Source organism: Pinus tabuliformis, chromosome 7 (assembly GCF_031772625.1).
Source record: "Pinus tabuliformis cultivar Carrire ecotype Pingquan chromosome 7, CPIR1, whole genome shotgun sequence".
Lineage (NCBI taxonomy): Eukaryota > Viridiplantae > Streptophyta > Pinopsida > Pinales > Pinaceae > Pinus > Pinus tabuliformis.
In genome coordinates, this window is record NC_142293.1 from 1,694,558,486 (window position 1) to 1,694,568,228 (window position 9,743).

Consider the following 9,743-nt stretch of genomic DNA (forward strand, 5'->3'; position numbering starts at 1 on the left):
GGATTCATTTTTTCTTTCTCTGGGGTTGGTTCCTGGTGTATATCCTCTTCTTTTGATGTTTCTTGCTCCTTTTCTTCCTCCTCTTCATAATCTATGTAAAATAATTTCTTCTCAGCACACTTATGACCTTTAGTGCATTTGTTATCACAATTGTAACAAAGCCCTTTTTCTCTTTTTCCTTCCAATTGTTGTGGTGTAGACCTTGTAGGTTGTGGAAGGCTAGGAGAAAAAACACTTCCATAATTATAGTCGTGAGTGGTGGGATTCCTTGTTTCCATAATTTCGCTTTCAATTTTTCTTGCCCACCTGAATGTCTTCTCCAATGAATCAGGTTCCCAAAGACGAACCTCATGTTGAATGTTATCCTTTAAAGTACCTATGAAGACATCAACCCTTTGCTTCTCTGGAATGTCATTTACCCTTATATTCAATTTTTGAAAGTCCTCAATGTGCTCTACCATTGAAAACTTTTGTTTGAGATTTATCAATTGGCTAAAGAAGGTGTTTCTCTTTGTATCCTCATAATGTCCTATCATTTCCTCCGTGAAAATTGACCACGTAACAAGTAGTTTACGAGAACAAAGTCATTTATACCATAAAAATTGATCTGATTCTAAACATGAAGATGCAATACGTACCTTTTGTAACAGTTGCACCTCATGTAGATCAAAATATTGCTCCATTTGTATCCAATTTACCAGATCCTTGCCATCAAACTTCCTCATATCGCCTTTTCTTGATTTTCAGAGCTCGATCTTGAAACAACTATAACTCTATAATTTCGGATCTTCCAGTTCTGAAATTGCAACCTACAGTAGCTCACTGCGTCCTCTTTCTAATGCCACCAGTGTGATCGAAATTAGATTCTCCAAGAAAGAGTTATGCACAATCTCCTAAGATGACTTTATTATATACCTTTTCAGAAGAGAGAACTTGTATGAAGTGCCACGTGTCACTGTTTTGACCTTCGGATCTCAAAAATATACCCAGGAAACTAAAATTTGTCCTATTTCTGTAACTTCTTACGAAATTTCAATCTGATGCCCAGAGAGACAGTTATGATTATTTTCCCCATGTCACTTGTTTGGAATGTAATTCGGGAGTCTGCAACAACCCTAACTTACTTAGATCATATCTCCATAAATCTAGCAATACAAGCTCTGAAATTCGAACTTGTATTTCAGAACGATTTTGGATGAAATGGGGTTTTTTTTAGCATCTGAAACATTGCAAAAAAAAAGTTATAGTGAAAATTCCACAATGACCTGTTTGGAGCAGTGAAACCCTAGAATCCAAAGCTCTGATACCAAATATTTTGAAACCAGCTCACAAAAAGATAGAAAAGATAGATAAACACCTTATAAATAAGCCTATTCGAGGGGGAAACCTCCTTTACATTACAAAAATGAATAATTCTTGGATGATACAAATGAAAATACCTCCTTTCTATATATAGGAGTCTAAGGGGTCATAACATAATTAGAGCCGACGTATAAGTAAAATGTAAAGGCAAAATAATAACAATAGTGGGCTTCTATGGGGCCAATAATAACAATATGGGGACTACATGGGCACAACAATATAATAATGGGATTGTACAAATAACAATAAGGGGTTACACTAGTAGTATAGGGGCCTAACACAAGCACATTCCCATTAAGTACCATTTTCTACAATAACAAGTGCTTGAACAAAAGGATAAATTAGAGTATGTTCCCTCCAAAGAACAGGTTGCTGAAATATTCACCAAACCGAATCCTAGAGAAAAATTTGAATATATTAGACAGAAGCTGGGAGTAGTTTCTGCATCATCTTACAGTTAAATCCAGTTTTTAGAAGAAGGTTCCTATACGCGAGTTTCATGAAGGATAGTCGCGTATATACGTGAGTTTTTGTGGCTGCAGGAGCGTATATGTTTTTCTGATAGAAAAACAGTGGGTCGGACTCAGGTATGGGTGCTCAATCTAATATTGATGATTACAGTCTATTGATATGCTTTTTTCATTGGTTTTTATTTGACTGATGAAGATGCCTAGATGAATGATTTTTTGACAATGCACAGGTAGCACAGGTTCAGGGGGAGCATTAGCCTTCACAAACATTCTACATTTTTGGCATTATGGTTGCTGACTTCAGCTATGGTTTCAGATATTTATATCAATTGTTGCATAGGTCATGTAAAGATCTAGGGTGTTATATGTCTCCTTTTGTCATAGTCTATTTTTGAATGAGTCCTATTGGACATATGATGTAATTTGTATCCCCACTATGCATGGGATGGATGATGTAATAATTTTTTTATTTCAGTCATGTATAAACAAATGGTATATCCCCACTTGGTTGGCTGGATAACTCAAATTTGGGTATATCCCCACTTGGTTGGGTGATTGATGTATGTATCAGTCATTGATATTAGGGAGGTTATACTCACTTAGTTGAGTTATAGAGTCATGTTTTTATTTAAACAATATTTCTGCAGACTCTGCATGTACTCAGGGGGAGCATGGATAGCATATTGTATCTCAAAGGGGGAGAATCTTTTGGTCCACCCTTTGCCTTTGATGTCAAAGGGGTAGAGTATTTTTGTGTTGCTTGATATCTCTAACAGTTTCTACAACTTGGAGTAATCAACACCAATATGGTTGCCATCAAGTCCAAAGGGGGAGATTGTTGACATTATGATACAGGTGTTTTCCTTGATGGAAACTCACTCACAGGTCAGCTCAAATTTGATAAAAGGAAACTCACAGTGTAACAGATCAATTCAGAGGTAACAGGGCATTGGTACAGAAGAACAAGAAGTTGGAACAAATATCTACTGATCAGAATCAAGAAGTTGAAGGAAAATGATGTTTTCATATAGTTTAAGCTGTATACGCGGGTTTACCTTGTCAAAGCAGCATATACACGCAGGTTCACAGAACAAAAAGAGCATATATGTATGCATGCACTTTCATAAGAGGAAAAGTGTGTATGGGTTGGAAAATCAAGGAAATTCAAGAGTAAAGAATACCAAGGGTCAATACCATGGTATTAACCCACAATATTGAGCAGAGTAACAACTATTTGATCTCATCCAAGCATACCACAGGTTCCAAGTATTGTTTTGGTTTGAGGTATTGAGAAAGACCAAAAACTATATAAGGAAGAGAAGATCAAAGGGAAAAGTGTGCAAGTAAAAGGGTTTCTCTAGAATACTTCTATCTAAAGTATATTTTATGTTGAAGGGGCTATGATTATTATATGATCTAAAATATTTTGTGCAACTTAAATTCAATGTTGGATCAGGATCATGAGACCTGAAATGACTTATCATTGAATGATCTGATATTGGTTGGTGTTTTGGAGAATTTGGTATCTGCGGATAAATACTAATTCCCTAGATAAGTAGTTGTATCTAGAACAACAGTTTAAAGTGTTTTAGACTTTTCTTATAAGCAATAGATAAGATGAGAAAATAAGAAGACCTACTTGTAGTTCCACTTTCCTCTCGTCTCCCTTGTATCGATCCTGTCGCTACTTCCCGTACTTAATACGCTTGAGAAGTACCCTATAAGCACAACAAAAAACAAAGAACTGATCAAAGCACACAATCTATTGAATATAAGTGAAAGGAATCAGATGCAATTCACACATATAAGCATTATGAAACAATATAGAGATATGGTAAAAAGGTTCAAACACTTTATTAGATAGAAGAATTAAATACAACCATTAGTGTCTGATTCAAAGTCATTCCTCCAGCTTGGATCCCATCCACATCACATCAAAAGCATGACAAAATTGTAGCATCACAATACTTTCTTCAAAGCCAAATCTCATAGTAGCATTATCTCCTTAAAATTCAACATAATCCAGCCTCTGATCACTTAGATGAGTGGTCAATTTATAGGAAGATGAAGGAGGTTTTGTCATAAATGGTGGCATTGAATGGCCTTCCATACTTAGAATTAGTTCCATGGAGGAAGGGATGAGAGGATAGGATTCACCTTAACTCATTCCTCGTCCATTTTCGAGCTCATAGGAGTTGATAAGTGAGGGAACCTTCTAGATGACTCCAAAAGATAATAATATTCCCCAAACCCTATGTGAATTTTTCTCATTCTCGCCCAATGCAGGTGAAAGGAAGCCTAAGTGCTCTGTAGAGAACCCTGGCAGTGGAATCAACTGCTCTGCAATGCACCTTTACAAGGGCTTACCTATGTTGGTCCCTCTAGAGGCTATTTTTGGATGTCTTCAAGTCATGAAATTGTCTGGGAAGGAGTCATTCAAAGGGGTGACTTGTTTAGGGCATGAAGCAACTAAAATTAGGGTTTGATGAGCCCTAAAATATTGATCTGGATGTTGGGATTTATGTGCCCAAATGTATCTATAATAGTTGGGCTAAATCGGATTGCTTACACATGTTTTATTCTTCAAGTGTCATGATGTGGGCATGTCTGAAATTTGAAATAGCAGCAAAGTTGTAAGTTAGTATTTGTAAATATATACGATGGTTCGCCTTGGTGAAGGTGCATCTACATGCTAGTTTGAAGCTTCCAAGTAGCGTATACAAAAGAAAATCATGTTATTCAGAAATGACTTATCTATCTTATCAGTGCTACTGGTTTACTATTGTCTTTCAATGATGTCTTCTTAGATCTGAAAGTAGAACTAAATGCATAAGGAGATTGAGTCTGATTGATTGATTGTTTAAGTGAGAAGGGTGATCTTTACTAATGACTATCTAGATCTCTGTAATTTGACAGTAGAGGTTCAGAATATTACTGGTTGGTATAGTTTTGATTAAGAAGATTTATGTTTCAGTAGTTTTGAAGGTATACATAGGTTTGGTTAAAGGAAGTAGCATATACACGCAGGTTGGGTTCAGTAAAGTAGCGTATACATTCTAACGTATGATTTTTGACGTTGCAACTCGTTCTGAATGATGATGTAGGTTTCTGGGTTCAGCACAGTGTTTTGGTGACAGTGATCTAATTGTTCAGATTAACTGATTGTGGGTTGATGCCGTTTGAGTTTCAAATTTATGATGGGTCCAGTGTGAAAATTTGATGAAACGAGGCCTTCATATTGTGTTGTTGTGTACCATGAGCATCCAGTCTGGAAATTAATGAAACATGGTCCCTGGAGGAAGAGAGAAGGTCGTAGCCTTCTGTAGGCTGACGCCTATGAACTAGTAAACACATTGGCTAGTACAAGAGCTAGGGGGTTGTATCTCCCTTCCAGCAGAAGGTGGAGAATGAGAGAAGGTTGTAGCCTTCTGTAGGTGGGTGCCTACGTACTGGTATGAGTCAGCACCAGTACAATATTGTAAACATATTTTCTTTATATTAAAGGAAGACACAGACGACAACAACAAGTGGTTTTTCTCCTGCATTGGATTTCCACCTTAAATCTTGGTGTTCATGTGTGTTTTTTATGTGTGATGGTTAATTATGTTATTATTGCACATAGATACTATATAATAAGATATTGATGTACTGATTCAAGATCAACACATGATAAATTGACTAAATCATGAGTTCTCTTGGTATACGTTGGTTTCTTTAATCAAGTAGCCTGCACACGCAAGTTCACTTCACTGAAGTAGCGTATATAAATCTGATTGGGAAATGAAAATTATTGAATTGTAAATATTGATTCACCCCCCCCCCCCCCCCCTTCTCAGTATTATTTCCAACAAGTTAAACGAAATTTTGGAGGCATTTTCAATTGTAGGAATTTTGGGTTTCTTGTCAAGTGAACGATTCCTAAGGTGTACTTGTGTATCAATGTGTTAAGATAGAGGAATAGAGGTTCCTGGTGTGGACCTACAAAAGCCACATGCAGTAGTCCATATCTTGTGAAAAATGTAAATATAATGTTGAATTTGTAGAATTGAAAAAATAAATGAAAATTTAAAGGTTGATAATATCTCCCGTGCAAATTTCTTACTCTTCAATTTAAAATGTTAAACTAATGGCAACACCCTGGGTCCTTTGCACTGATTTTAGAATAGCCTCACAAAGCTTCAAGCTTAAAAACTCTCTAAAATTAAATTATTAGTAGTGATATTAGGTGTATTTTAACTAGATTATTATTCTTGCTACTACTCAAATTATATATTATTATAAATGTTAATTAAAAAAATTGTCCTTGGTTAAGCATGAAGCAAGTTACATTGGTTAACAATGATGAGAAACAATGATGAGAAATTTGTAGCAGAGACTTCTTGAGAAAAACAAAGAAATAAAAAGAACTTATAAAAATAAGTTGCAACTATTTGGGTACGAGGAAAATGGTTTTCCAGAGCTTGCAACTCAAAGAGAGGTCCCTACAATACTAAGTTACTAATAACAAACATATTTCCACCAATTGACCTGTCCTTACCACATGTGCATCCACTTGTCCTTCTATCGTGTTGTTAGATCCTAGTGAACTGCGATTTAGCCACTCGTTGGCTTGTGGTTCCACATCTGCAATTACATTTGGCAATCACATCACTATCACAGTCATCTTCATGTTCATGTGTCATTGTCTTACTTTGGAGATGTGGCCCTCCCTTGCTTGTGGTCAGTACCATCGAAACAAGGGAGATAGATGCTCAATTAGGGCCATAATAGTTTAGGTTATGGAGAACTTGACACAAACACATCCTTCCTGGGCACATGGGATCTAGATTAGTTAATGTCGAACAAAAAAACCTGAAGGGGGATTTGAAATAAGCACCCAACTCAATCGCTTATAGTAGCCAGCCCCTTCCTTGCTCCCAATGCACGCCATGAACCGTCAAATTTAGTCATACAAAGCCATGGGTGGTTTGCTCACCCCCCTCAAGTTTTTTATGGTTTGGAGGGAGGAGGGGGGGTGCAATCATCCTCTATCAGTAATCTTGTGATCAATGGTCTGGGCAAACCACCCATTCCCCCCCTTACATTAACACAAGAGCGCACTAGGACCCACGTTTTTCTGTCGATGGGTCGATGGGGACGTGTGGTGATATATCTGCCACATACTTGCCCAAACTTTAAGGTTCACGTCGCTACCAGCTTTGCCGTCAAGTTTGGAAACACCACCAAACTATCTTGCTCCAAAGGTCCTCCATCAATTTAACTCTGCAACCTTTGACTTCAGGGTTACATGTGTTTTGACCGACCATATCTTCTAATCTTGGAGGCCATTTTATGTCTTCCACATACCAATAGAAATATATTTCAGAGCTCTTTCCATCTAAGTGGGTTCCACTTGACTTTGAGGTGTTCTTTTGTACTAGAAATTCCTTCAAAGTCACTGCACCTTCTCCATCTATGCTCTGCTCATCTTGCAATCATCTTGTCTTTTTCCATCATCTATCAACACCTTTGTCATCATTTTCCATCAATGACAACATGTTTCTAAAACTTTGTTCAATTAATGCAATGAATTCCACATTCATATGATTGATAGAACTCCTCACTAATCCCTGGATTCTCTCTTTGATCGATCTCTGCATAAATATTCAAGGGAAATCTAACATTTGCAAAAGCATCACAATCTTCAACAATTTCCAAGTCAACCAACTAGTTATTTGACCCACATATCCACAGTCATAGTATCGTGAAATTCTCTGCATACAATCATATCTCTACAAAATAAGTCAATCAACACTCCATGATGGCATGCGACAAAATTATTTTATGTTCTATCTACATCAACACAAGTAAGAGATCTTGACAATCACAACATTCTGCCACTATAATACAAAAAAACAATTAACTTTTGCAAGAAAGATAACTTCATAAAAATTTATCATAAAGGTTTGCCAAAACTATGTTGATCTCTTCCATCAACAACCAAAAACCTTTGAAAAACAAACAGACCTATCATTTACTAATTAGATCAGTCTCCTCCTTGCACCCTTATGCATTATTATTCAAAACAAATCACAAGAAAGTAATTCACCAAATGCACACACATTCTTCTATCTCACTTCTATTTTTATAGTTGTTTGATCCTCTCAATACCACAAGCATTTACCTTGGTTTTAATTTACTCATTGGTTGACCAAATCAATCCTATCCATGCGCACAAATTCCATGGGTGAAACCTTGGTTTCTCTCATGGATTTTAATTTTCTTCATCTACAAGCATGGCCGCAATGACAAAACATGGATGTTTCGGTTGTAGCCACACTATTAACACATCTTATTTTCGGCTGAAGGCTTACAGCTGCCCTGATGAGCCTTCCTCCATGTGGTTGGGGCTTAATGTAGGGAAAAACCTTCTCTTCTCAGTCTAGAACTTTGAGACATAGATCCTTATCTCCTGTAGCACCTATTCAAGCTTTTGTATTCTCTATATCACCCTGCAAGCCTCATTCAAGCCTCTGAAACTCAACCATTTATCCAGCACTGCATAATTGTTATCCATCATGTAGACATACCATTGTGAACAAGCATTCTATACAAAAAACTATGATAATCCATATAATCCATGGAGACAACCAAACTATGATGAGGTTGACACCAAGGACAATTCATAAGACATAATGCCAACAATTTCATGGCCCTTTTCGATCACGTTAAACATTCTCTGTTTTACCATCTTTGTGGCACCATTTCACAACATTTCATTGACACTTTTTTTTGTTTCTTTGACACCTCTGAACTTTCCAACATGTAAGCCTATTTGGAACATCGAGAACAATGTTGGCCACAATAAACTCTGTAAATTCTTTCCCTTCACATATTGTGAGGTGTTTGTGTAAGAAATTTTTACAGGGGCAGAGGAGAGGAGTTTGAACAAGAAAATAGTGGCAACAAATCAAATATTTAGTTGTGGCAAAGAAATTGTAATTGGACAGAGGCTTAAATAAAACACAAAAAAACTCACGGCAAAACAAAGTAAAACAAATGTGGTTGCGGTAAATCTATTCATGAAGGTTTAAGGCCATATCGCAACAAACCAAACTTTGGATTATATTATAAATCATATGTAAATACATTCGCATGATAAATTGGAGGATGTTTCTCCAAGTAAAATAAAAGGATCTTACTGCAATTTATGCTTCACTAGGGTTGCAAAGTAACTCTTTGTAAAACTCTGTAAGAACTTGTTTTCACGCGCCCACCACAAATTGCTCCACGATTTTCTCCTCACTACCTCTCAGACTTACACAATCGACTCCTCTCTCTTGCTCAACCTTGCAAATGACTTTTACATTCATATTTATCAAAACATACAACTTTGACTCATTAATTCATGGCAGATCAAAACATTAATACACAGTATGGGTGATTTTACATAATAAATGATTTTCTGAACTTGCAGGTGTTGTGGAGTGTAGATAACAGTCCCAGAGTCAATGTTTGCCCATACGTGTTTACCAAACTTCATTAAGTGCTTTAACCCTCTGATGTGTTGTGGAATGGTCACCGTTGTACTACTACTCAGAACTTCAGTCCTTCTGCCTACAAACAAAATCACAACCTGCAAAAATTGATTGGCAATTATGGTGGTTGTCAGTGTGTTTAAGGCGGTGGTTGGGATTAATATTCTCAACACTCCCCCTTAATCATAACTGTCGCCATTGAAAATTCCCAAACAGTCTCTAAGATAAACAAAACTTTCACGTGCCAATGGCTTTGTGAAAATATCAGCAAATTGTTATGACCTGCAGTGTTGCAACACAATTTCACCATTGTTAATTAACTCTCTAATAAAATGATATTTAGCATCAATGTGCTTGTTCCTCTTGTGAAAGGCATAATTCTTTGACAACGCAA